The following is a 27,011-nucleotide window of genomic DNA, read 5'->3' as shown; positions in this document are numbered from 1 at the left end:
AAAACTAGCATTATTTGGGGTTTATCATTTTTTGTGCATACTCAAAATTCTATTTTAGCCACTCAGTACTTTGGAATTTCCTTCATCAGGATATTCATTCCAAAGACATGTAACAGAAAGTATAATAGACAGATTTCCTATTTCAGCTCTAATGAGAATACAATCCAAAAAAGTTTATAACACAATAAGAAAAAAAAACAAAACAAACTGAAAATCGGTAACTTACTTTGTGCTCATCAGAGTACTGAGGTTGCAGGGCAGATCCCTTCCGCAATCTGGAGAGACAAATGAATCCAGAATCACAGCCATGAACTGTTTACCTTGAGCAGAAGTCACTGAAGCCATAAGCTGGAAGAAACATTTAAATGGTAATTTTGATTAATTGTTGGAGGCTAGGTGTGGACTAGCTTAATAGTAAAGAAATCCCAGAGGTGACAGTCTCTGTAGGGGGGCCCACACTTTCATAGGTTTTATTGCTAAGAACCCTATCACATTCTCATGATTAAGAGGAAGAAAGATGCCTTCCTGGGTATGGCAGGGATAGGGATAACATAAACATTGTGAAATATGTCTAGAATGTTCTCCAAAACAAAAACCTAGTCTCCAGAGGAAAAGATCTTAACAGAGCCTTCTATCAGGTGAGATAAGGGAATTCCTCCCATTCCAGACCCCTCTAGTCTTCCTGTCTCACATACAGAAGGAAACAAGGTAAGAAACATTTGTGAACGGCACAGCTCAGGCACAGGGGCCCACTAAATGACTGAATCTTAATCATAACAGGATAGGATACCTCCCTCTTTCACACTTTACCACCACAACAGGGCTCCAGCATAATAAAAGCAATGACAGCTGAAAGCACTGCAAAATTCACTCTATCTGAGGAGAAGTTCATAGGAAAGTCCAAAGAAAACAGAGGGGAAAAAAAAAAAACAACTAAAATTTTGAAGCCTCTGACATCTTTGTATAGCAGTGAATAGTTTTCAGCTCTTGACTAGATTAACGTAAAACCTCACACTGAAGGCCTATTTATTCAATGCCTCTTATCTGATACACCATGTTTGGCTTTTAAGAAAAAATCATAAGCCATATCAAAATGCAAGAAAAAACACAGTCAGAAGGGAAAAAGCAAGCATTAGAACCAGACTCAGCTATAATCACATTTTGGAATTATCTGACAAGGAATTTAAAATAACCATCGCTTATATGCTAAGGACTCTAATGAAAACAGTAGACAACTTGCAAGAGCAGATGGGTAAAAGAGCAGAGAGATGGAAACTCTAAAGAGAATTAAAAGAAGTTACTAGAAATAAAAAACTGAAACAGAACTAAACAATGCCTTTGATGGGCACGTTACTAGACTAGATATTACCAAGAAAATAATCAGTGAGCTTGAAGACAGGACAATAGCAACTTCTTGAATGGAAATGCAAAGATTTTTTTTTTTTAAAAAGAATCATAATTTTAAAAAGACCCAAACATCCAAAAATCATATATAACATACATATATTTGTAGCACTAAAAGGATATGAAAGAGAGAAGCAGAAGAAATATTTGAGGTAATAATGGCTAAGAATTTTTCCAAAATTAATGACGAGACACTGAATTTCAGATTAGGGAGTTTCAGAGAATACCAAGCAGGATAAATGCCAAAAATATCTATAATTAAGTTTATCATATTCAATATTCATAAAGCCAAAGCAAGGAGAAATCTTAAAAGAATCCAGAGAGAAGTGTCATAAAGACATATAAGTTTTAAGTGAATATGAATAAAAAATAAGATTGTCTTTGGTCTTGGGAATATTTTGGATATGACATAAAAGTCACTAGCAACACAATGAAAACTAAGCATCAAACTAACTTCACAACAAAAGAACCAATCAACAAAATTAAAAGGCAATGTAAAGAATGGAAGAAAATACTTGTAAATTATATATGTGATAAGGAGTTAATATCCAAAATATGTAAGGAACTCATAGAAATAATAGGGAAAAAAAAAAAAGACAACAAATAACCCTATTAAAATATGGACAAAGGATCTGAATCTATGTCTTCCAAAGCAGACAAGGAAGTAGCCCAGAGATATATGAAAAGGTGCTCAGCATCACTATCACAAGGGAAACACAAATCAAATCACATTGAGATATCACTTCACACCTATTAGAATGGCTACTGACAAAAAGATAAGAGATAGGGCGCCTGGGTGGCTCAGTTGGTTAAGCGACTGCCTTCGGCTCAGGTCATGATCCTGGAGTCCCGGGATCGAGTCCCACATCGGGCTCCCTGCTCAGCAGGGAGTCTGCTTCTCCCTCTGACCCTCCTCCCTCTCATGCTCTCTGTCTCTCATTCTCTCTCTCACAAATAAATAAAATCTTAAAAAAAAAAAAAAAAAATGTGTTGTTATTTAAAAAAAAAAAAAAAAAGATAAGAGATAAATCTTGACCAGCTTGTGGAAAAAAAGGAATCTTGGTTCACTGTTGATGGCAATGTAAATTGTACAGTCACTCTGGAAAACAGTATGGAGATTCCTCAAAAAAATAAATATAAAAATAGAATTACCATATGATCCAGCAATTCTACTTCTGAAGGAAATGAAATCACTATATCAAAAAGATATCACCACCCCCATGTTAATTGAAGTATTACTTAAATTAGCCAAGACATGGAAACCACCTAAGTATCCAGGGACGGATGAATGGAAAAGAAATTTACACACATATATCTATGTGTGTGTGTATATGTGTGTGTGTGTGTGTGTGTATATATATATATATATATACATATATATATATCCCAGTATATATAACTGGGATATTATTCAGCCACTTGTGACAACATGGTTAGACCTTGAGGGCATTATGATAAGTGAAATAAGTCAGAGAAAGACAAATACTGTACAATCTCATTTATATGTGGAATCAAAAAAAGATATCAAACTCACTGTGTTTGCTGAAGCTCAGGCACTGGAAAGAATGTGCTGCAAAGGCCTCACTAGGCAGGGTCAACGACAGAAGAGAGAGGAGTAAGACGGAGACAGAGAGACAGAGAGACAGAGAGAAGGCTGGGTAGGTCAGCACGCTAAAGGGTCAGCTCCAGGTTTGCCCAGGCCCATAGACGACCTTTCAACATACTTATATGAGATGATGAGTTGTAACTAACCTTACTGTCATGATCATTCACAATATACACTTACATCAAATCATCACATTGTACATCTTAAATTTACACAATGTTATCTGTCAATTATATGTCAATAAAGCTGGGGGAAAAAAACTTTTAAAAAAGTTCATAGCAAATTTGAACAAAAAGAAATAGCCAAAACAGAAATATCAGAGAAAACTAGAAATAGATACATATTTGGGTTGCCCCAGCTCCATTTTACTCAACAACAGATCAAGGAACTCACCAGTTTGAGTATCAGGAAGCAAAAGATCAGAGCATCATCCCCAGCATCAAGCTAGACCTTTTTATTACCGATTCCAAGAACATGCTGAAAGACTTGACCTACATTCCAATATCTTCACTGACAACAACCACAAGCACAACAAAAAACGATGGGGGTCCCATGATAGGTTACATACATAAAATTAGACTCTAAGAGTGTATTCTATATTACCTACTGTCTACACATTACAGTCTTGCTAGGCTCTGCATACAACAAGAGGTAAGGTTGGACTGTATTTGGTGGTCTATTTTGAAATCTATAAGCAAACAAATAAGCAAACAAATGTATATTTACTTTAATAGCACCAGTATCATGAGTGTATTATCTAAATGCCTTCACCAAGAATACATATTAAATCCTAGTATTGACAGCTAATGAATTTCCAGCATCATTTATGTTCAAATGGGAACATTCTGGAATATAATTTATCCTTCATAGATTTATTATTTTGGGCTCCTAAACTTGCAACCATGTTTTTTGTTTGTTTGTTTGTTTTTGGGGGGGTTTTTTTGCCAATATGTTTTGAGCTCTGTATACATATTTCTTCCTGGGTCCTCTTTACCATTTTTGGTACATAGTTCTCATCTATGGTAGATTCATCTTAAAAATTCCTCATTGACCAAGCAGTAGTTTAGTATCCCATGTAATTTTTTATGCTTAAATTCTAATTCTATTGGACTTTAAACTCAGTAGAACAGCTATGGCGACTACAATTTTATTTTCACACTAACTGAAAAACCACAAAGATATGACTCAAGTATTAAATATCTATAGAAGAACATAACTAAATGACCTAATCCCCAAAGAAAGAGTCATGCTAATGAGAAGTTTGAAGAACAAATGTTAAAGTATCTTCTACTGATATAACAACAGTAGATTTTAAACTTAAATAATGCCATACTTTTTAAAAAATATGAGTGTATGTATATGGTTTGATGTATGTATATTTAAATATCTATATAGATATATTGACCTTAACTCATGTTAATATCCCAAAATTTGATTTATATTAATAAATTACTATTATGAGTATTATTAGAGAGATAAAGTAGATTAGTGGTTCCCAGAGGATGCGGGGAAGGAAAAATGGGGATGGAGTAGTCTTTGGAGTGATTAAAAAGTTTTGAAACCAGGAAGCTGGTGATACACAAAATTGTGAAGGTACTAAATGCTTCCTCATCAAAACTCTTACTTATGGATACTGAAATTTAAATTTCATAAAAGTTTAATGTGAAAAAATATTTTTCTTCTGATCTTTTTTCAAACTTTTACAACATAACATGCATTCTTAGTTGGAAGTCCCTATAAAAACAGATTGAGGGCTGGATGCAGCCTGGTCTATTCTGCTGACTCCTAGTCTGGAGATAAAACATTTCTAATTTTCTGGAAATAAACTCTAGTCCTTGGGCAAGTCACTAACTCCTCTGTTTTCTCTATTTATGGAAGTTTATCATGTTGAGGAAAACAAGCAGATCACTCTAATTTCTGCTGAGCCACTGCAGCTGCAAATCAATGCTCAAGTGTTATTGAACTTGCAAAGAATTGCTTTAAAATAGAAAACAATGAGTTTGTAAATATTGATTTTTAAATAATGTAAACTATTTTCTTTTTTTTTTAAGATTTTATTTATTTACTTGACAGAGAGAGACACAGCGAGAGAGGGAACACGAGCAGGGGGAGTGGGAGAGGGAGAAGCAGGCTTCCCGCTGAGCGGGGCTCGATCCCAGAACCCTGGGATCATGACCTGAGCCGAAGGCAGACACTTCATGACTGAGCCACCCAGGCACCCCCTAAACTATTTTAATTACCTGTTGAAATGTTAAAATTTTTAAACAGTTTTATAAATTCATTTCTACTAATATAATTGAATTCTACAATTGAATTTTTTTCTACAATTGAATTATATTGATAAAGAGAAAAAAGTCCAGACCATTCAAAAATAACCATCTTCTTATACTTCCTTTCCCATTATAATTGTTGTTTTAGATTTTGTGTGCATATTGATAATTATCACTTGTGAGTGTTGTATTTAATTAAGGTAATGCTATACATACTTCTTTGCAACTTAGTTTCTATGTGTATAGATGCTTGCACTTCCCCTTGACAAACATTTCACAGTGTATAATTACATAGGTGGATGGGTGATTACTTGAATTAATTCATTTGACGCTTTGATCAATGCATACAGTATTAATGACTATATAGTATGGTGCTTGCCACACACTAGACAGCTTCCTCTTTTAAGGCTTTGTTTTATGCTATTATATATAGATGATAGATGATAGATAGATAGATATGGATATATATATACATATATATACACACACAACCTTTTATTGATGTACATTTGGATTGTATATACTACTTTTACTTATATATAATTGTGTTATTTCAACAGTTTTTATCACAAACAATGGTTTCCCAAATACTATGGTAAAAATATAATTACCTTTTATAAGTAGATTTACTAGGTAAGAAGGTAGGCACATTTTATAATGCTATTAACAGGCCTTTCTTAATGATATTGTTTTGACAATAATACATATATAATTTCTCAATATCCCCTAACATACAAGGTGATTCCTATCATATGCCTTTCTAACTTCTCTCTGGAGCCTTAACATTGCAGGGGCAGGTATAGTCTAAAACCATTGATTATCATGTTTTATAATTTTGGGAGATTATATAAATTTGCATAGAAGTATTCAGACAAAAGTGCTAAATCAAAACAAATATTATTTGAAAATAAACTTGACCTCACGATGCAGCATTGTTTCTGTAAAAATAAGCTTGGAATTTAATTACAGAAGAGAATATTTAACAGGTTTCTGGCAGAGGCCTTTTGTAGATGGTTCTTTGTGAAAACACCTAGTTTGTTTCACACTGAAATGTTTCTTTAGCAGAGTTAAATTAAATCACAATGGTAACAAAAAAATATGAGCCACAGCTAGAGATTCTAGATTCAAAGCCAGGTGGTAACTTTGTCTGATTGAAAAATACAACTGGAATGCCTAAGCCCATTCAAAAGCAGCTAAGCAAGAAAAGTAATTCAAACTGGTGACTATAGACATATAAGAAACTGACATGTCTCTACATACTGGCTTGCCACAGTGAGCTTATAAATGATGTATTTTGTGTGGACATTTTCAATTTGTCCTAGGAAGCTTCCAAAAACCTGTCTTTATGTTTGGAATGTACATAATATGGTCTATTGTATATGGAAACAGTAACCAAAAATGTACTACTAACTATAATACAAACACAACCATAGATATTTAAGAGTTAAGTTGTACTTGATTGTGTTACATATCATATTGCCCAAATTGCATCTTATTAAAATTAAAATGTGTATTTCCAAAAGAAACTTAAGTAACAAGAAAAAGCATTTGAAGAAAATGTAATATTTTGATTATAAAATGGAGAAGTATATGTTTCACTTGGTTTAGACCAAAATAAAAATGCTCAGAAACATTGCAAATACAAGAAGTTATATGCAGAATATAGAACTTCAAGGACACTTTATGTAACAAGTCATTTCTGTTTAATAAAGGTTACTTATCTACAGTCTAGTCTTTGTGATATTCTGAAATGGAGCATTCATAATTTGGCTGAAGCCATTAACATACCTAACTCAGATTAAAATGTATGCACAATGCCTCAAAAATCTTACTGGACTGTGTACTGATTGTGAAGCTAATAGTTATGAACAATCAAGTATATTTCAGTTTATTCATAACTCAATTTGAATTTCTTAACCTTTCTGCATAATACTCCATAGAATTGGAATTTGTGTTTAAAAAAAAAGCCTAATACCTTTTGTTATGGTTGTTAAATATATTTAGACTCCTTGTATTATTAAAATAATAAAAACAATATAGACTATGAAAATGTATTTTTAATTTTTTTTTCAAAGATGATAAGGTTATCTTATAGAATATATCTGGTGTTTCTGAAATGTGGACAATTTATTTGGGCATTTATTTCAAATTAGGTGTTATTAATGTAGAAGACTTGAACTTCAGGGCAGAGAAATCTCATTTTATAAGAAGTTTTTTATTTATATTTAAGATCAAATTATAATTAAAATTAATAATGTTTGAAATTTTTCAGTACTTTTTTATTTTAAAAGTACTACTGTACTGTTTTAAAGTTTCAGAAAATTATAAGAGAAAAATAAACAAGAACAATCTTACCATTCAAAGGTAATCATTGATGTAATCTATAAAACACTGACAGACTTTGTGTGCTTCTTTTTCTTTGATAATAAACATAATAATATACCCAACTCTGCAATCCAGGTTATTAACCTGACATAATATCGTGTACCTCTCTTCATATTGATAATTACAAAATAATTCCATATATTAATCAAGATTTTGTTTGAGTACGATACAACTACTCACCTGACAGATGCTAACAGAAAGAAGAACTTATTACTTCAACCAAATCCTCAAAAAAAGTCAGTGTGGGTAGCTTATTCTCAAGGGTAACTACAAGCTGGTGTGTAACTTCTTTCCAGGATTTCCTATTCAAGTCTTCTCTGTGATTCTTACTTTTACTTTTTACTGGAATTTACCTACGAAGAGGTATAGAAATTCCACAGCCCTACTATGACTGGCATCTTCCATCAAGTAAGTCTGATTTAAACAAAAGAGGTAAGTTTCTCACCAGAAGGTTGTGCTGTGTCCATATGATGGTGGTGTGACCAGTCTAACCATTCTTACCTTTTATTTTAAGCCACTATTACCTTAGCCTACAACTGGAAAGTCTTGCTAATAACCCTTTTCTTTTTTTTTCCTTTTTTTTTCCTTTTTTTTATTATGTTCAATTAGCCAACATATAGTACAACATTAGTTTCTGATGTAGTGTTTAGTGATTCATTAGTTGCATATAACATCCAGTGCTCATCACATCACATGCCCTCCTTAACACCCATCACCTGGTTACCCCATCCCCCCAATCCCCTCCCTTCTGTAACCCTCAGTTTGTTTCCCAGAGTCCAGAATCTCTCATGGTTGGTCTCCCTCTCTAATTTCTTCCCATTCAGTTTTCCCTACCTTCCCCTGTGGTCCTCTGTTATTCCTTATGTTCCACGTATGAGTGAAATCATAAAATAATTGCCTTTCTCTGCTTGACTTATTTCACTTAGCATGATCCCCTCCAGTTACATCCATGTCAGTACAAATGGTGGCTATTCATCCTTTCTGATGGCTGAGTAGTATTCCATTGTATATATGAATCACATCTTCTTTATCCATTCATCTGTTAAAGGGCATCTCAGCTCCTTCCACAGTTTGGCTATTGTGGACATTGCTGCTATGAACATTGGGGTGCATGTGCTCCTTCTTTTCACTACATCTATATCTTTGGGATAAATACCTAGTAGTGCCCCTTTCTATTCTGCCCCTACCAGCCTAAATTCATCACAAACTACCAGAGTTGCCTTTTTAAAATATAAATCAGATTAGGGGTGCCTGGAAGGATCAGTTGGAAGCGTCCAACTCTTGATTTGGGCTCAGGTCATGATGTCATGGTCTCATGGTTCATGAGAAGGAGCCCTGCATCAGGCTCCACACTCAGTGGGGAGTCTGCTTGAAGATCCTCTCCCTGTGCCCCTGCCCCCATTCACACACACACTTTCTCTTTACACACACTCTCTCTTTCTCTCTCTAAAATAAATAAATAAATCTTAAATATATATCAGGTTAAATCATTTCTCTTAAAATCTCTCAATGGTTTTCCTTTGAAGCAAGAATAAATCTGAATTTCTTACTATTAAATGACATGGTCATAAGTGATCTGCTCCTGCCTACATCTCTGGTCTCATATCCTTCACACCCCCACTCACCCTCACTCATGTTCCTCCAGTGAAATCATCTTCTATCCTTTTCTCATATACATTAACTCTTTTCAGGATTACAAATTCTTAAATCATGGTCTGTGTACTCCTGGACACACCAAGACACTTTCAAGAAGCTCACAAGGGTCAAACCTATTTTTATTATAATAGTAAGACTTTATATGCCTGTTAAGATTCATTCTCTCACCACTTGCAAGAATTTTTCATGGTGGAATTTTCAAGAGTCTACATAAACTATGTAGCCCACAGACACCCTCTGTCAAGGCAGAGATTAAAGAATTTTGAAAAATGTACTATACTGATATTCTTCTGCATATTTATTTTGTTTTGAAAGATAACATTTTTAAATTAAAAATATTATATTTTAACATGTAAGGAGTTTATTATTGTTTTTAAATAAACCATTAAAATAATATCTTTGTCATTGTCAGTTTTAATTTCTAATATGGCAAATAGTGATAGATATAGCCACCAAAACAAAAGTTCTTTGAGGTCCTTAATGATTTTAAGAGTGGAAAAGTGATTTTAGGCCAAAAAGTTTGACACTACAGCACCAGATCTTTGAGTTTACTTCTGTTTAAAAAATTCTTTCCCAAAACTTTCACATGGTTCTTTTACCAAGCTGTTTCCATGGCCTCTTTTTCAACATTCAGATCCCTGCTCAGATGTCAACTCTTCTGAGCAGCCCCTCCACTGAAAGAGTGAAAGAGAAGCTCTGTTATTTATAAAAATCTGTTTTTTTTGTGTTAGCTGAATGTGGTATAGATTTTCAAATCAGATTTTATGAAACAAAGATAACACCTAGCATCAAAGGTACAAGAAATCAACTGTCATGGGCAAATCAGATTTGTGAGACTTTGATGGTGGCTCCTGGTCCTTCATTCCCACGTGAGATACTCTTTCTCTAACCCAGAGTAATAGATGAGTTTTCTAAATGAAGTACATGGTTACTTCTCACAGGGAGCATCTTGTTTATGACACCACTTTATACACCAAAGCATTGCATAAATGACATGGCATTTTCTAAGGATCCAGGCCTGAAAAACTTGCAGATTTGTTTACCATAAGCAATCCTATTCAGGGACTTCCTGTTAAAATTATTCCATGTAAATATTCTCTTCATTATTAGTCTGTGTGTTAGGGAGTCTGTTTATTAACATATTTACAAGGAGATTAGATTGGGTCACTTTCTTTCCCCAGTGCATCCTTCTCTTAATAAGGACAGAAAATGAGCAGGTCAGCTACATAAATACCTTTTGTCCAACCACTAAAACCCTAGTTCTTGAGATAGAAACCTTGAATATACTAAGTGTTCATTACTATGTGTAATTTGAGTGACTGGAAGTTATTATATTTCAATGTTCTTTTAATATTTCACTATGTAATTTGATACAATTTATGCCTTTTTAAAAACAACTGGGGGCCTTTACATAACATTGTAGTGAACATTCTTGCTGATCTTTCTTGGTGCATTTACCTAATTCTTTCCTTACATTAAAAGTGGAGTCCTGGAGGCATCTGGGTGGCTTAGATGGTTAAGTGTCTGTCTTTGGCTCAGGTCATGATCTCCAGGTCCTGGGATCCAGCCCCAAGCCAGGCTCCCTGCTCAGTGGGGAGTCTGCTTCTCCCTCTCCCTCTGCCTCTCCCTCTGCTTATGAGCTCTCTCTCTCTCAAATGAATAAATAAAATCTTTAAAAAAAAAATAAAAGTGGAGTTCTGGATCTAAAGACATACATATATCACATTTTTAAGCATGTAACAAAACTGCCATTAGAAAGATCATACCACATTGCATCCCTGTCAGTAATATATAAAATTCTCTACTGAGTCACACTCTCATATATATTTTGTAATGACAGACTTTAAAAGTTGTTAATGCTATAAGCCAAAATAAAGCAAGCTTTTAAAATATGTATTTCTACATGAACAGACATTTCTGCAAAGACAGCCAAATGGCCAACAGACACATGAAAAAGTGTTCAACATCACTGAGCATCAGGGAAATACAAATCAAAACCTCAATGAAATACCACCTCACACCAGTCAGAATGGCTAAAATTAACAAGTCAGGAAATGATAGATGTTGGTGGGGATGTGGAGAAAGGGGAACCCTCCTACACTGTTGGTGGGAATGCAAGCTGGTGCAGCCACTCTGGAAAATGGTATAGAGGTTCCTCAAAAAGTTGAAAATAGAGCTACCCTATGACCCAGTAATTGCACTACTGGGTATTTACCCCAAAGATATAAATGTAGTAATCCAAAGGGGCACCTGCACCTCAATGTTTATAGCAGCAATGTCCACAATAGCAAAACTATGAAAAAAGCCTAGATGTCCATCGACAGATGAATGGATAAAGAAGATGTGGTGTATATATGTACAATGCAATATTATGCAGCCATCAAAAAAAATGAAATCTTGCCATTTGCAACAATGGGGATAGAACTAGAGAGTATTATGCTAAGTGAAATAAGTCAGTCGGAGAAAGACAATTATCATATGATCTCACTGATATGTGGAATTTGAGAAACAAGGCAGAGGATCATAGGGGAAGAGAGGAAAAAATGAAATAAGACAAAACCAGAGAGGGAGACAAACCATAAGAGAATCTTAATCTCAGGAAACAAACTGAGGTTTGTGGGAGGGATGGGGTGGCTGGGTGATGGACATTGGGGAGGGTACGTGCTATGGTGAGTGCTGTGAATTGTGTAAGACTGATGAATCACAGACCTGTACCCCTGAAATAAATAATACATTATATGTTAATAAAAAAATAAAAAAATAAAATGTGTATTTCTTTGATAAATAGTAAGAAAAAACTTATGTTGCATATGATTATAATTATATTTGATTTTTATGATGTCTTTTATATATTTCTATATTTTTATCTACATTTTTTCTGTATTTTTCCTTTTCTAGGTTTATACATTCAGTTTAACCAGCTGAGTATATATTCGCATATATATAGACATACATATATGTGTATATATACATATATTTCTCTAGATTTATAAACACACATTCATATTTTCACCCGTGTTAAGAATTCAATATGCATAATTCTGTACAAATTCATTGGTTAATATCTGATTTTCTTGGTACAATGGCCATCATTCTATGAACTTTTGACTGTTAATTATGCCATGAAATATGGCCTGTTATTGATATACATTGTCATCACAGGGTAGCTCTTATATGATTGTAATGTCCTAAGTTATAATTCAGCTCTGAATTCTCAACTCATAATTTTATAGGAAAATTTTAGCTCCTTCAAGTAGATTATTTGAATATTTTGTTGTATTTCTGAAAAAGTTATTTTCTGCAAACTTTTATAAATGATTTTGCTTCTGTTCTTCTAAGGCTTAAAGTAGAAGTCATAAATGAAAGTCTTCAGGGACAGAAAGATAGTTTTAATGTCTAAAAAAAAGTGACATAATGAGGTGTAGTACCAATGGTGGCCATGTAAACGATGGTAAGTCCAACTAAAGGCAAATTCATTTTGTATAATTAATTTTGGTGAAACAAAACCTATCTACTGACTGAGAATGACCACAACAGTTCTCAACCTTTAGAGAGTGAAAATTCTATATGTTTAGTGAAGACTATCAATCCTTATTAATTTCATAGAATAAATCCCTCTTTGCTTTAAATATACAGACATGCATACACATGGGCATGTGTCCATACTACACAGGAACATATATATGTATGTATATGCATATATATAAAATATTTTTATTATTAGTCCAAGTTAGACATATAGATATTTTTTGTCTTAGTATTCTGTATATGCTAGAATTTTGAAATTGGCAATAACAAAACAGATCAAAACCTTAGGTGTAATAAAAAATTTGGATGTAAGTCTAGCTTGTACCCAACAGAAGAATTTTTGTATGATCTACATTTTTCTATTTGTTTAATATCTTCCTTCCCAACTAGAATGAGGGAAGAAACCAATTGGAAATAATATTACGTGTTAGTATCTCTCTATTTCTTCCTAGGATATTGTTCCCTCAATACTTGAGTTTCTTTGGAACCACCTCATTTAATGTAAGTCATTTTTCTTACATTTATATATTGGTTTTTTAATGTTATTCTTCATGGAAGTTATTCAGAACCTATTCATGAGATATCAGTTTGAAAGTACATGAAGAAATGTGGTATCTCTAGATGCTAAAACATTTGTGTAGTTTAGTTATACAACTTCTCAGTTAAGTGCAGCTTAAATTGGAACTCAGCTGACATGTCTCCAAAGAGATTTTCTCTCCTTCCCTGGCATTTGAAAAACTTGCTATAAACAGGTCTTCTGCTAATTAGCATTGGTAATAAATTGTTAGAAGGGTTAGAGTTCCTTGTATTTTTTCTGGAAAAGCCCTTAATGATTATTTTTTTCCTCATGGTCTGTGAATGATTTAACCATTGATTTGTGGTACATAGATAAAAATATTTCCATTTATCTTTGGCTTTAACAATAACTACTGGGAGAAATAGAATGTCAGTGATTTTGTTTGATATAGCATTTGTCTTTTTTTTAAAGATTTTACTTATATATTTGGGAGAGAGAGCACATACCAGCAGGGGAGAGGGGAGGGGGGGAGAGGGAGGAGCAGACTCTGGGCTGAGCAGAGAGACCGACTCAGGGCTCCATCCCAGGACTCTGGGATCATGACCTGAACCGAAGGCAGACATTTAACTGACTGAGCCACCCAGGAGCCACCTGGCATTTGTCTTTTGAATGTGATATCAAATGAGATACAATAACGACTTTTACATTTTGACAGTGTTAAGTATAAAATGGAAATAGGTATAAGCACAAAAGAAAACACAACAATGTCCATGTAATTAAAGTAAATGAATAAAATAAAATAATAATCATAAAGAGATTTGACTCAATAATACTTAGATTATAGAATTAAATGCACCAACTTGGTGAATGTTTATTAAATAACTTAGATATTCCAGCTTATTCACTGACACTCATTTCATTTCTTTATTCCTTTTCTTTTTTTCTTTACATGGTGAAAGATTGTAAATTTAGGTTACTAATACAGAATTTTCTAATTATGCAAAGATTAATTGATCTTTAAAATGTTGCACATTTAATTTTTTTTAATTTCGTATTTGTGGGCCAGAAATTTTTTGAGAAAGAAAGAATTTGGAAGATACTTTCAGATTTGGTCAAAAATAATGAAATAGATCCAGTAAGCTGGAGATCTGAACATTATTTTGACAGATGTGGGAAATAAGGGTTGTACCTGCCTATCTAGGACCTGGTTTTCAATGCTTCACTTGCACTGGCTTCCAGCCATTCTCAACCATGGTATGAATGAGGTATATAGTTAACATTAAGTGACAAGGTCACTATTAATGATGTCCTGGAGAGCAGCCAGTCTAATCCTAAACTCTGAATTGGCCATGTGGAAAGAAATGAGCGTAAAATGTGAAAAACTGCTGCATCTAAATTCTGTGATAATAATACAAATAAATACATATTTTCTATGCTTTACAAAGCACATTAACATACAGAATTTATTATGATAGTCACAGTTAAAACAATGAGGAAAGGCAGTGCTTTTAGCCATGCTTACAAACAACAAAATTCATCTTCAGAAGCAAATAGCATGTTTGAGGTCAGACATTAATAAAAAAAGATGTTTCTTAAGCAAGACAAAGAGAAAGAAAAAGGAAGCCCTAAGTGATCATTTTGAGTTTAAAACTGATAGCCAAGAGGCACTTGGGTGGCTCAGTTGGTTAAGCGTCTGCCTTTGCTCAGGTCATGATCCCAGGGTCCTGGGATCGAGCCCCATCAGGCTCCCTGCCCAACCTGCTTCTCCCTCTCCCTCTACCCCTCCCCCACCACTTGTGCTCTCTCTCTCTCCGCTCTCTCAAATAAATAAAATCTTTAAAAAAAAGTGATAGCCAATACAAAATGTCAAAGTACCTCCATACATATAAAACACTAGTATTGCAGAATGGAGCAGGGGGATGGGGAAAGCAAAGGCTCTACAATATTAATATCAATCTGACAGTAGATGCCTTTCACAATTTTACAATTCTGTTCAGATACGTGACTCAGTAATCCCTTGACTCAATGGTTTGCTAAAGAAAAGTTTATGATAAAATAAAAATTATATGAATTGACTTAAATCACTAGCCCTTATTTTCTTCAAGCCTACTAGCAACTCTTAACTGTTAACTACTTTTTCTTTGCGGCCCTGCAGAAAACAAGTGTGTATTGCTCTTTCACCGAATAATTACTTATCTACATTGTGAGCTATTAAGTTCCTGTTCTCTTAATTTCTTTTTTGTTGTAAAATGGAAATCATTTAATTTTTAAGTTCTTTACACAGTGACTTTACAAATATAAACTTAAACCTTATGTCCTATGGATTCTTAACTATCATTCTCTTTAGTTCTTATTAGAAGCTGTCCCATCCCTTCCATTTCTATCATAGGTCGTATAATGTTTGAGCTAGGAGAACCCCCAGACACACTGAGGGCTACTCACTTACAGATAAGACATGTTGGTTAAAAAATTAATTCTCACCCTGTCACCCTAACAATTCAAAAGAAAGAGCACTCACATCCTAGGCACTACTGTGCCATTATTGTATACAGAATAGCACTGAAAACCAGATAGCTACTTTAACAATTCAGGTCTGATTTTTTTTTTTTAAGATTCATTTTTTTATTTTAGGGGTGGGGCAGAAGGAGAGAGAGAATCTCACACAGACTCCCCCACTGAGTGTGGAGCAAGATGGGGGGGCTCAGTCTCACCATCCTGAGATTGTGACCTGAGCTGAAATCAAGAGTCAGATGCTGAACCAACTGAGCCACTCAGGTGCCCCAGGCCTGATTTTTTTCTTAGGTACTTGTAATACCTAACCCTTCTTCAGCTTATATCAAGTAATAGCAGGGTGACTACTTTAAAATCATGCTAAAAGGAGAAGAAAATATATTATTAAACAATGCAAGGTTAATTATGTAATTCATAAATGAATGCACAGGCCTATTCTTGAACGTTGAGTTGAGTGAGCCTGAGCATATAGGGCACTCAACTCACAATTTAGCAAATGGCAAAAGATTGCTAACTAAAACCCCCAAACTGATCATCTAAAATACTGTATATTTACCAATAGAATATATAATATGTTACCCATATATTTCAAAATAATCATGACTATATGTGATCTATAACAACAAAATATGTATTTTATATCAAGATAGAAAAAATAAATAAAAGCTATGGTCTCTCTATATATATTTTTTAATTTTAAAGATTTTACTTTTTAGAGCAGCTTTAGGTTCAGAGCAAAATTTAAAAGAAAATACAGATGTTTTCCAAACACCTCCTGAGCCCACACATACATAGCCCTCCCCATTGTTAACATTCCCACTGGAGAGGAACATTTGTTATAATTGATGAACCTACACTGACACATCATAATCACTCATAGTCCATTGTTGGCATTAGAGTTTATATCTGAAGTTGTATGTTTTGTGGATTTGGAAAGTTGTCTAATGGCATGAGTCCGTCATTATAGAATCATACGGAGTATTTTTCACAGTCCTAAAAATCCTCTGTGCTCCACCTTATTTATCCCTCTCATCTTATCCCACACCTGACAACCACTGAATTTTTACTGTCTCCATAGTTTTGTCTTTCACAGAATATTATATAGTTGGAATTATACAGTATGCAGCCTTTTCAGATTGGCTTCTTCTATTTAGTAATATGCATTTAAGATTCCTCCCTGTCTTTTCATGCCTTGGTAATTCCTTTCTTTTTGATGGTGAATAATACTCCTTTTTTAGTCTATTGATGTGATGCATTACATGAATTGATTTTGGGGAGCTTTTTAAAAATTTTAATTCCAGTTAGTTAATATACAGTGTTATATTAGTTTCAAGTGTACATTATAGTGATTCAACAATTCCCTATACCACCCAGTGCTCATCACAAGTGCATTCCTTAATCCCTATCACCCTTGCCATGGCCTTGTCCTGTTCTTCCATTTGGGATAAATTTCTCTGTCTTTTCATTTTGTCTAAGTCTCTGCCTGTTTCCGTGTGTTAGGAAGGTCAGCTACATCTCCTGTTCTTGAGAACAATGGCTTTATGAAGAAGCAGTCCTGTAGTGCCTTGCTGGGTAGTGTCTCCTGTTCCCTAGGGCGAGGTGCTTCCATGAAGGTCTCCAGTGTGTGCTGTTTATGCTCTGCTGTTGTGTCCTGGCCACTTTATCCTTCAGGCCAGTCGTCTGCAGATGCTCTTTGCCTATCGCGGGCAGTGTTTGGGGCCTGGCCTGAATGTGGCACATTTTAACTTGGTGTGCCCTCGTCTGTTTGTGAAATGAGACATGTCACCACTGCTGCCAGAACTGAGGCTCCGTACAACTCCCCAGTTGGAAGACACAATGTGAGCAGGGGTTTGGGCTGGTGTTCTGGTGGAGGGAGCCAGCTGCATTGGGATTGAGACCAGCTTGACTGGGAGGAGCGGTTCCCCTGGAGCACAAGGGGGCAGCGCTTGGTGTAACCAAGTTAGGTAGTGAATGTTCTCATGGTGCTGGTTCCCACAGGTGGCCCTGTGCTTATGCTAAGAGGCAGGGGAGGGAAATGGCTCCAGCCAGTTCCTTTGCTCCTGGAGGGATCTCACCATGGACGCTGTTTCTCTGGGACACACCCCAAGATGAGCAAACAACCTTCCAACTGTGAGCCTCAGGAGATCTTCAGATCACTGTTTCCACGCTGTATGTCCATGCATTGTTTGCCAGACTTCTCTTGAAGATCAGCACAATACCCTGTGGTCTCTATTCCACCCAAATCTGCTAACCTTCGAAACTCCAGGCTTTAGAACCCTGCTGGTTTCAAGAACTCACAAAATTCAGCCCCTCTTGCTTTTCAAGCCAGCTGCTATGGGGATTAGTTTAGTCTCTGTGTTAGTCTGTCTCTTGCCCTTCTTCAAGGCTGGGGCTCCCTCCCCACTGCAGTGGTAGGATCCATTTCTCTCCCAAACCACATCTCCACACTTCTTACCTTCTTCAATGTGACCTCTTCTCTACCTTTAGTTGTGGAGTTTGTTCTGCCTGTCTTCAAGTCAGTTTCTGAGTAATTAGGATGATTTGACAGTTATTTAGTAATATCCTGGGACCAGTTGAGCCTAGGTCCTCCTACTCTGCCATCATCTTCCAATCTCTTCTATATTAATTGATTTTTAAACATTGAACAATCCTTGCATACCTGAGATAAATCCCAGTTGGTCATAGTGCATAATTCTTTTTATGCATAATTGATTTGACTTGCTAATATTTTGTTGAGGATTTTTGCATCTTTGTTCATGAGAGATATTGTTCCGTACTTTTTTGTTTTTTGTAATGTCTTTGTCTAGTTTTGGTATTCGGGTAATGCTGGACTCATAGAAATTTCCTCTGGCAATAAATTCCTTCAATTTCTGTTTGTCTAAATAAGTCTTTATTTCACCTTCACAGGAGAAATAGTTTCACAGAATACAGAATTCTAGGTGGATTTTTTTTTTAACCTCTCAACCCTTTAAATATTTCACTCCACTCTTCTTGCTTGCATGGTTGTTGAGAAAATATTGGATGTGATTCTTCTCTTTGCTTCTCTATGGGTAAGATACTTTTTTTCCTGTGGCTTTTTTCAAGATTTTTTTTTTTTTTTACTTTATCTTTGATTTTCTGTAGTTTGAAAATTATATGCCTAAGAGTAGGGTTTTTTGGCATTCATTCTGCTTAGTGTTCTCTGAGCTTCCTAGATCTATGGTTTGGTGTTTGGCATTAGTTTGGGAAAATTCTATCATTTTTTTCAAACATTTTTTCTGTTCCCTTCTCTTTATTTTCCATCTGGTATTCCCATTACCTGTATGGGATGCCTTTTGTAATTGTCCCACAGTTTAGATATTCTGTTGTAATTTTTTTTGTCTTTGCTTTTCAGTTTTAACTTTCCACTGGTATACCCTCAAGCTCAGAGACTCTTTCCTCAGCAGTATCCAGTCTACTAGTAACCCATTTTGATGAGTAATTTTGTGGGTTAACTCGACTGGGCTAAGGAATGCACAAATGGCTGACACACTTTTTTTTTTTTTCCTGGATGTGTCTGTGAGAGTGCCTCTGTAAGAAATAAGCATTTGCACCAGTAGACTTAGTAATTAAGATTCACCCTAACCAATGTGGGCTGGCACCATCCAAATGGTTGAGGACTTGAATAGAAGCAAGAAGCAAGAAGAAGAGAAGAGAAGAGAGAAGAAAAGAGAAAAAAAGAAAAGAAGAAAAGAAAAAAGAAGAAAAAAGAAAAGAAAAGATAAAAAAAGAAGAAAAGTCAAAGGAAGAGCTAGTTCTTGCTCTCTCCTCTTGAGATGGGAAGTTCATCCTTTCCTGCTCTTGGACATTGGAACTCCTCGTTCTTGGGCCTTCAGACTTACACCAGTGGACCTCCCAGTTCTCAGACTTTCAGCCTTGGACAAGGAGTTACACCATCAACTCCCTTGGTTGTCAGGATTTTAGACATGAGCTGAATTATATCACCACTCCCCTGGTTCTCCAGCTTGTGTAAGGAAGATTGTGTGATTTCTCATCCTTCACAATCATGTGAGCAAATTTCTATAATAAATCTCTTCTTATACATATTTCTATATCTTTTGCTGGTTCTGCTTCTCTGGAGAACCCTGACTAATATACCAACCAAAAGCATTCTTCATTTCTTTTATAGTGTGTTTGACCTCTAGCATGTCTAGTCAGTTCTTTTTAGGATTTCCATCTCTGTTTATGTTGCCCACCTGTTCTTACATGTTATCTACTTTATGCATTAGAACCCTTAGCATATTAATCATAATTATTTTAAATTCCTGGTCTGATAATTCCAATATCCCTGCCATGTCTAGTTCTGATGCTTGCTCTGTCCTTTCAAGTTGTGTTTTTTGCCTTTTATTAAGCCCTGTAATTTCTCCCTCATAGCCATACATGAAGTACTGGGAAAGAGGAATTTCTTTAAATAGGCCTTTAGTAATTGGTAGTAAGATATAGAGGGAGGGGAAGTGTTCTATAGTTCTGTGATTAGGTTTCAGTCTTTTAGTGAGTCAGTGCCTCTGGACTGTAAACTTCACAATCCTGTCTCAGGCTTTTCTCCTTCCTAAGGTAGGCCAGGATGGCTAGAGAGGTCTGGAGTTGGGTATTTCCTTTCTCCCACTTGGCAAGATAGAGCTGACTGGAGTTGGATGGTTCTACTCCCCCAGTCAGTAAGGCCCTGATTAACAAAGTAGGTTAGGCTAGGCTCTGGTTAACTAGTTTCCCCTGAGGGTAGGATTTTAGGAAGAACAGAATTCTCTGGTATATTTCAAAGTGTTTCCTTTTCCCTTTCTCCCCTGCAAGAAGCAGGCAGGGATTTTTCTCAAATGTTTACTGAGGGAACCTGGTTGAGCTCCTGGAGGTAAATCTCACAAAAATTGTGGGGACCCCCTTGTGACAGGGTTCCCTTTAAGTTTTTAATTCTCAGAGTTGTCCACATTGAGCCTGCAGCAATTCACCAATTTCAGTTCAGTTTTTCCTACGTGGCAGTTCCCTTGGCAGCTTCCACTCTTGAATCTCTGTTCTGTTAAGCTGTGCCTTATTATATTGGTCTGTCTGAATCTCTCATCTTTGGCTCTCTCCTCTCTAATGGGTCCAAGAAGAGTTGTTGGTTTTTCAGTCTGTTCAGATTATTACTTGTTGTTAGGATGGTGGGGTGACGTCCAAGCTTTTTACATGCTGAACCAAAACCCAGAACTGATTTATTTTTATAACATAACTAATAATGTTCTCTAGAATCTGTCTCTATAATCTGATTAGAGTTGTGTCCATCCTCAGACCATTTTTATTCATGTTAACATTTGGATTGATTTCTATGTGTTGTGACACACATTTTTTGTTTTCTAATTTCTTGCTGATATTTGATGGTTTAGATGTTGCAATTAATGACTTCTGTCTTACTGACTGTAATTATTTGAAAATGTGGCCAAGGTAAATGTCTCTCTGCCCCACCACCCCATAGGTATATATAGCTTATAATCTATTGCTCTCCAAAATCTTTAGCCCACCTGTTTCTTTTCTTGTTTCCTTTTCCTTCATTTGGCTTAGACTTTCTTAGAATTTGGCTGTTAGATCTGGGTTATCAGGAACCTGACCATAAGAAAACAAGAATGTTGCAATGGTACCATGCAGAAACAATGACAATTGTCTCTAGTGCCGTTCAGCATTCAATCCCCCCAATATTTTGTTCACTCCATGCCAATAAAGGGATAAAGTTTATAGCTCCATAATTCAAGAATTTGGAATACAATAGTGGAATAAAAACATGTACATATTACTATAACAGAATGTCATTTAAAATGTGGGCCAACAAGGTACAAAGTGTTATTCAATTTAATTCAAGGAATACTGAGTGTATTAACAAGCACTGTGCTGCAGGCTGGATGGAAAATGATGTTTTCTTAGCAGCTCTCTGTCTAATGAGAGAGATAGGAAAGTAAACAAACCATTATGATACATTGAGAAAAGTGCTATGATAGAGGAATGTCATAATAGTTCAAAAAAAAAAAAAAGAGAGAGAGAGTCACATCCCACACACTACTCTGTTATAATGCAGGTTTTTATTTTTATTTTTTTATGATTTTAGAATAATAGAAAAAACTTCTAAAGAACCTTAATGAGAAAAGTTGCATTAGATATTTGGCTGAATCCATAAAAAGGTATATATGTTGACAAATTCTTTTGCTAAAACTTAATGCTATTGAGAAGTGCAAACTCAGGCAGAAATATTCTCAAAGACTTTCATCTTTTAGGATAGCCTCAATTCTCTTTAAAATTTCTTTGGTCAGCAAAATTCTATTAATCAAAACATAGAAGTTTACACATTTGCCAGGTAACTTCTACGAAAGGATAAGCCACAATGTTAACTATAATCAAATACAAAATTTTAGAAGCATAAACAATTAGAACAGGAGGATATGGAATAGTCAAGCTGGAGAAGGCTCCTACGTGTCACTTTAGCCTCTCAGAGTTTATTCTTTAAGTTACACTGGGCATAGGTCTAATAACGAATAGTTGACATAATTCAATGAATATATTTTTACATATTAGAATTTATAAAACAATTTAACAGGTTTCCTCATTTCAGTTCCATAAATACACTTTGCAGTGATAATAATTCCAGTTTTAGAAAGAAGAGGAACAGAGATTGGAGAAGATAAAAAACTGCAAGCTGGCTAAGTCACACTTTGAGCAATGTCTTCTAATGTCAAGTTCAGCAATTTTTCTAAAACATTTCAGCTACTAGCAAAATATTGGTTCTGATTTATTTTTACCTTATAATCTATAAGTTTTCTGCAGAGATATCTATCAAGTCTTTCTCATTTTACCATTAAACTCTTCAAAATATTAGTTGGGGTAGAAATTTTCAATACATAAAAGCTAAAATAAATAAAAGTTCTAAAGTACTTGACACCCTCCAAAAAGGCTTTGCATTAATTTTATGTAGAGTTTTCTTTCAACAGAACTTTGCATTCATTAGTTTAAAAATGTATGTTTATGACCATTCATCATACTCACATCCTCCAATTTGTATCGAGTGTTAAACAAAAAAACAACCCATTTGATTGTTTAAAGATACTTAAAGAGAGGTCTAAAAAAATTAAACTGAATAAAGATATTACAAAATGGCTTAAATGACACCAAATAACTTTGTGTTCACATTATCACATTGGTAAACATTTGTATTCTCTAATTTAAACATGCACTTTCAATGTGAGTGATATAGCTTCCAAGGGGACAAAAGTTGGTTCTTGGGGTATAAAAAATGTTAGCTATTATAAAGAAGTCCTCCAAAGAGCCACAGTACATCAACAGATATATACATATACATCTTTGGTATTAAATGTTACAGAAGTAGGCAATTAGAAAAAAAAATGGTCTAAAAAGGCTAGTAGGGGAAGGGGACAATAATGAAAAAAGTTGAGATATACATTCTAAAGATTATGTCTCAGTGGATCTCAGCATTCTCTTTTGTAAAAACAGAGGTGGTGGTGCCTGCGGTTGGCGGGGAGAGATTAAATTGTTGAATTTTATGAAATGGAAAAGACAGATTTGATATACAGGTCCACTGTATAGTTACCACTTATCCACCATTCCAAAATCCCAAAACTCTGCTTTAAATTTTTAAAAATTCTCCTAAGTTGGTATCTAAAGAAACACAAATCAAGATATCCCTGAGATCTCATCTCCTACCTTCCTTTTGGTAGATTAGCGAAGTGCTATTTCAGCAGACCTGAGTTAACTCAGCAGAAGAACAAACTAGTAACATTGCTTCTAGTTCCAGAGCCCTCTCCTTCTTTCCCGTGAAGCCACTTCCTTGACCTCTGAAACTTTCATTACCTCACAGTCACCTAGATATTCCCTGCCACCTGCACTTTCCATTGTATAAGTGATGAACAGTTTGAGAGCTGGGGTCTTCTTCTAGATTTAATTCCATACTGTGTCCCGCCCAGTTCATCCAGACTAAACACAACCCTGGCTTGAAGTGATGTGAGGTTATTTACTGCCTATGCTTATACCACTTAATGTAAATAGTCATTCCTGAGACACCAGAAAAGAAACAACAAAAACATATTTACTTACAGAGTGCTACCCCAAACCTCACTGAGTGTTATTAAATATACAGAATATTAACTGTATTGTCTTTCTAAAATTCAAAAAATTCTTAATTTCAAAAGTTATCTGGCCCCAGGGTTTCAGATAAAGATTATAAGCATGCAGGAAATGCAAAGTTTTGCCAGGGAACTTGAGATAACATAGTAAGGTTTGTGAGGGCAAAATAGAAAAAGTAAGAAACTGTTTCTGTGAACAGTGTGTCTGTGGTTAAAAGTAGGTTAGATATGAGACACAAGTCTGTGTGGGATGAACCTTAGAGATGATTTCCTTAAAGCTGTGATCCTTTACTGCGCATTCTGCAAGGCTGAGCACCTTCCAACTGGTAATGCTTACATTGTTTTGCCTTAGGTTTGCCTCTGAAGCCAAGCTAGGTTGTTCCTCTCCTTAAGCCAGCAGTCCTCCACAAATGACTGGTAGTATTTACTATATAAATCCTCTGATTCCTTTACTGTTTAAAGCAAGTGGGCTTTAATAATTTTCCCATGGGGTTAAATCCCAGTTGTCCACAGCATAGCTGGCTTGATAGCATAATCTATTGGCTGCCTTCACTCCCTTTTTTTACTTCTGTACTTCTCTACTGGTGTTTACTACCTCTTCCAAATAAGCTACTTGCGCTTTCTTCTCTCTCGGTCTAATCCTGGGGGAACTCAAACTAAAACAAAGACTTATAAGTTTTCTAGTCTTCCCTAAGAACTGGAATTCTTTGACTGAATCCCACATAGGTGCCAGGGCATCTGTTACTTATAATTTTCTAATGCTGTCTGACTGCTTGCCTAGCTTTCTTACAACTAGTTTTTACATTCCTTATTATGATTTTCCATTAGTCAGTTAACGGTTTTGCAACATCAACTTAAACAGTACTATTCCCTTCAAGCTGCTTGATTATTTGACCTGTTGTCTAGTTCCAGAACCTACTGAAAATTATGATACACCAGCTGGATTAAACATCTATCAAGCCTCTCCATTGGATCCAAATGCTTCTCTAAGTTAGAATATCTTAGTTTCAACAGCACAAATTCAAGCCCAACAATGATCGGTCTGCTTTTTTCCACTGTAATTAAGTGGGCTGTGTCTAGCCATGTTCTGAGATAATAAGATCTTACGAATCATGATAATTATCATCATCATAATAAAAAAGTTATAGAGGACTTACTAAGTGCCATGAACCTTGCTAAATGCTTTACTGTTGTGTATCATATCTATGAACTTGCTCTGTTTATCATCACACAGACCTCAAATAGTGAAGTAACACACTCAAGGACATACAACTGGGAAGATGTAGACTAGTAGTTTGTCCCCAGGACATTTGATTGCAGAATCTAAACTTTTAACTGCTATACTGTGATACCTTTCTAAATTCTTTCAAAAGAAAAATAAATTCTTTCAAACTAAAGAATTCTTGTCCCTTGAAAAAAAGTCTTAGTCCAGTGTTAATCATTAGATGCCCCTTAGCCATGACCTCAGGACCCTAAGATACTTCTTTTATTCAGGAAATGCCAAGATTTCCAAGATTGGTAGCCTATAAATTTGCCCTTTTCTTGCTTTTACTTACGGTCTTTCACAGATCAACAGCCATAACTGAGCAAGAGAGAAAACTGCTACTAAAACTCCAACTTTTGAATATTTGCATTATATGACTCACCATGAATAACGCTTGTTAGAAGCAATCTTAAGAAGTTTAAAAAAAGAACTAGATAAATATGTCATTAAAATCAGGGCTTATTTTCTCTCTCAAGACATCGTTGTATTACAAATGCTTGTTTAATAGTTTAATCATTACAAGATGCTTGTGTGATTAATATCTACTTATTATTTAAATCCTTAAATGGAGCTTTCCTTGCAAATAACCTCCCATCCAAACACTGATATTTAGCACACAGATGCATGATGAACATTGAAGCTATCATTGCGTACCTACTTTGAGTCAAGAATTTTACATACATTTTCATGATAAAGCTTCCCAACAACCTTGGAGAGTATAGATTATCTACATTTTCTTTTTCAGAGAGACTGAAAATGAGAAGATTTTGACCAACGGTTCAAAGGCGACAGCTTTTAAATTAAAAATTCAATTGGTATCTGAGGTTTGCTTTTCTCCAATGTTCCTATAAAAAAAATTTTAATTGTGATCAAATATACATAATAAAAACTTCCATTTTAACCTTGTTTTTAAATTTTATTATGTTGTTAATCACCATACATTACATCATTTGTTTTTGATGTAGTGTTCCATGATTGTTTGCGTATAACACCCAGCGCTCCATTCAGTACAAGCCCTCTTTAATACCCATCACCAGGCTAACCCATCCCCCCACCCCCCTACCCTCTAGAACCTTCAGTTTGTTTCTCAGAGTCCATAGTCTCTCATGGTTCAAATAATACATTATATGTTAAAAAAAAAAAAAAAAGGAAGAAGATAGTAGGAAGGGAAAAATAAAGGGGGGGAAATCGGAGGGGGAGACGAACCATTTTAACCATTTTTAAGTGTATATTTCAGTAGCATTAAGTACGTTCACGTTGTTGTGCGACCATCACCACCATCCAACTCTAGAACTTTTTTTTCATCTTCCCAAACTGAAACTCTGCATCCAGCAAACAATAATTCCCCATTATCCCTCTCCATAGCTCCTGAGAACCACTACTGCAATTTGTTTCTATAAATTTGACTACTTTAAAAATCTCATATAATTGCAAACATACAGTATTTATCTTTTTGTTACTGGCTCATTTCACTTAGCATAATGTCTTCAAGGTTTCTCCACTTGCAGTAAGTTTCAGAATTTCCTTCCCTTTTAAAGTTGAATAATATTCCATAGTAAATATGTATCACACTGTGTTTATTCATTTGTTTATTGATGCACACTTGAGTTGTTTCCACATTTTGGCTATCATTAATAATGCTGCTGTGAACATGGGTCGACAAATATCTGTTCAAGTCCTTACTTTCAATTCTTTTGTGTATATACCCAGAAATGGAATTGCTGGATCATATGGTAATTCTACAGTTAACTTTTTG

The sequence above is a fragment of the Halichoerus grypus genome, chromosome 3 (genome assembly GCF_964656455.1).
Source record: "Halichoerus grypus chromosome 3, mHalGry1.hap1.1, whole genome shotgun sequence".
NCBI lineage: Eukaryota > Metazoa > Chordata > Mammalia > Carnivora > Phocidae > Halichoerus > Halichoerus grypus.
Note: the sequence above shows the minus strand (reverse complement) of the source record.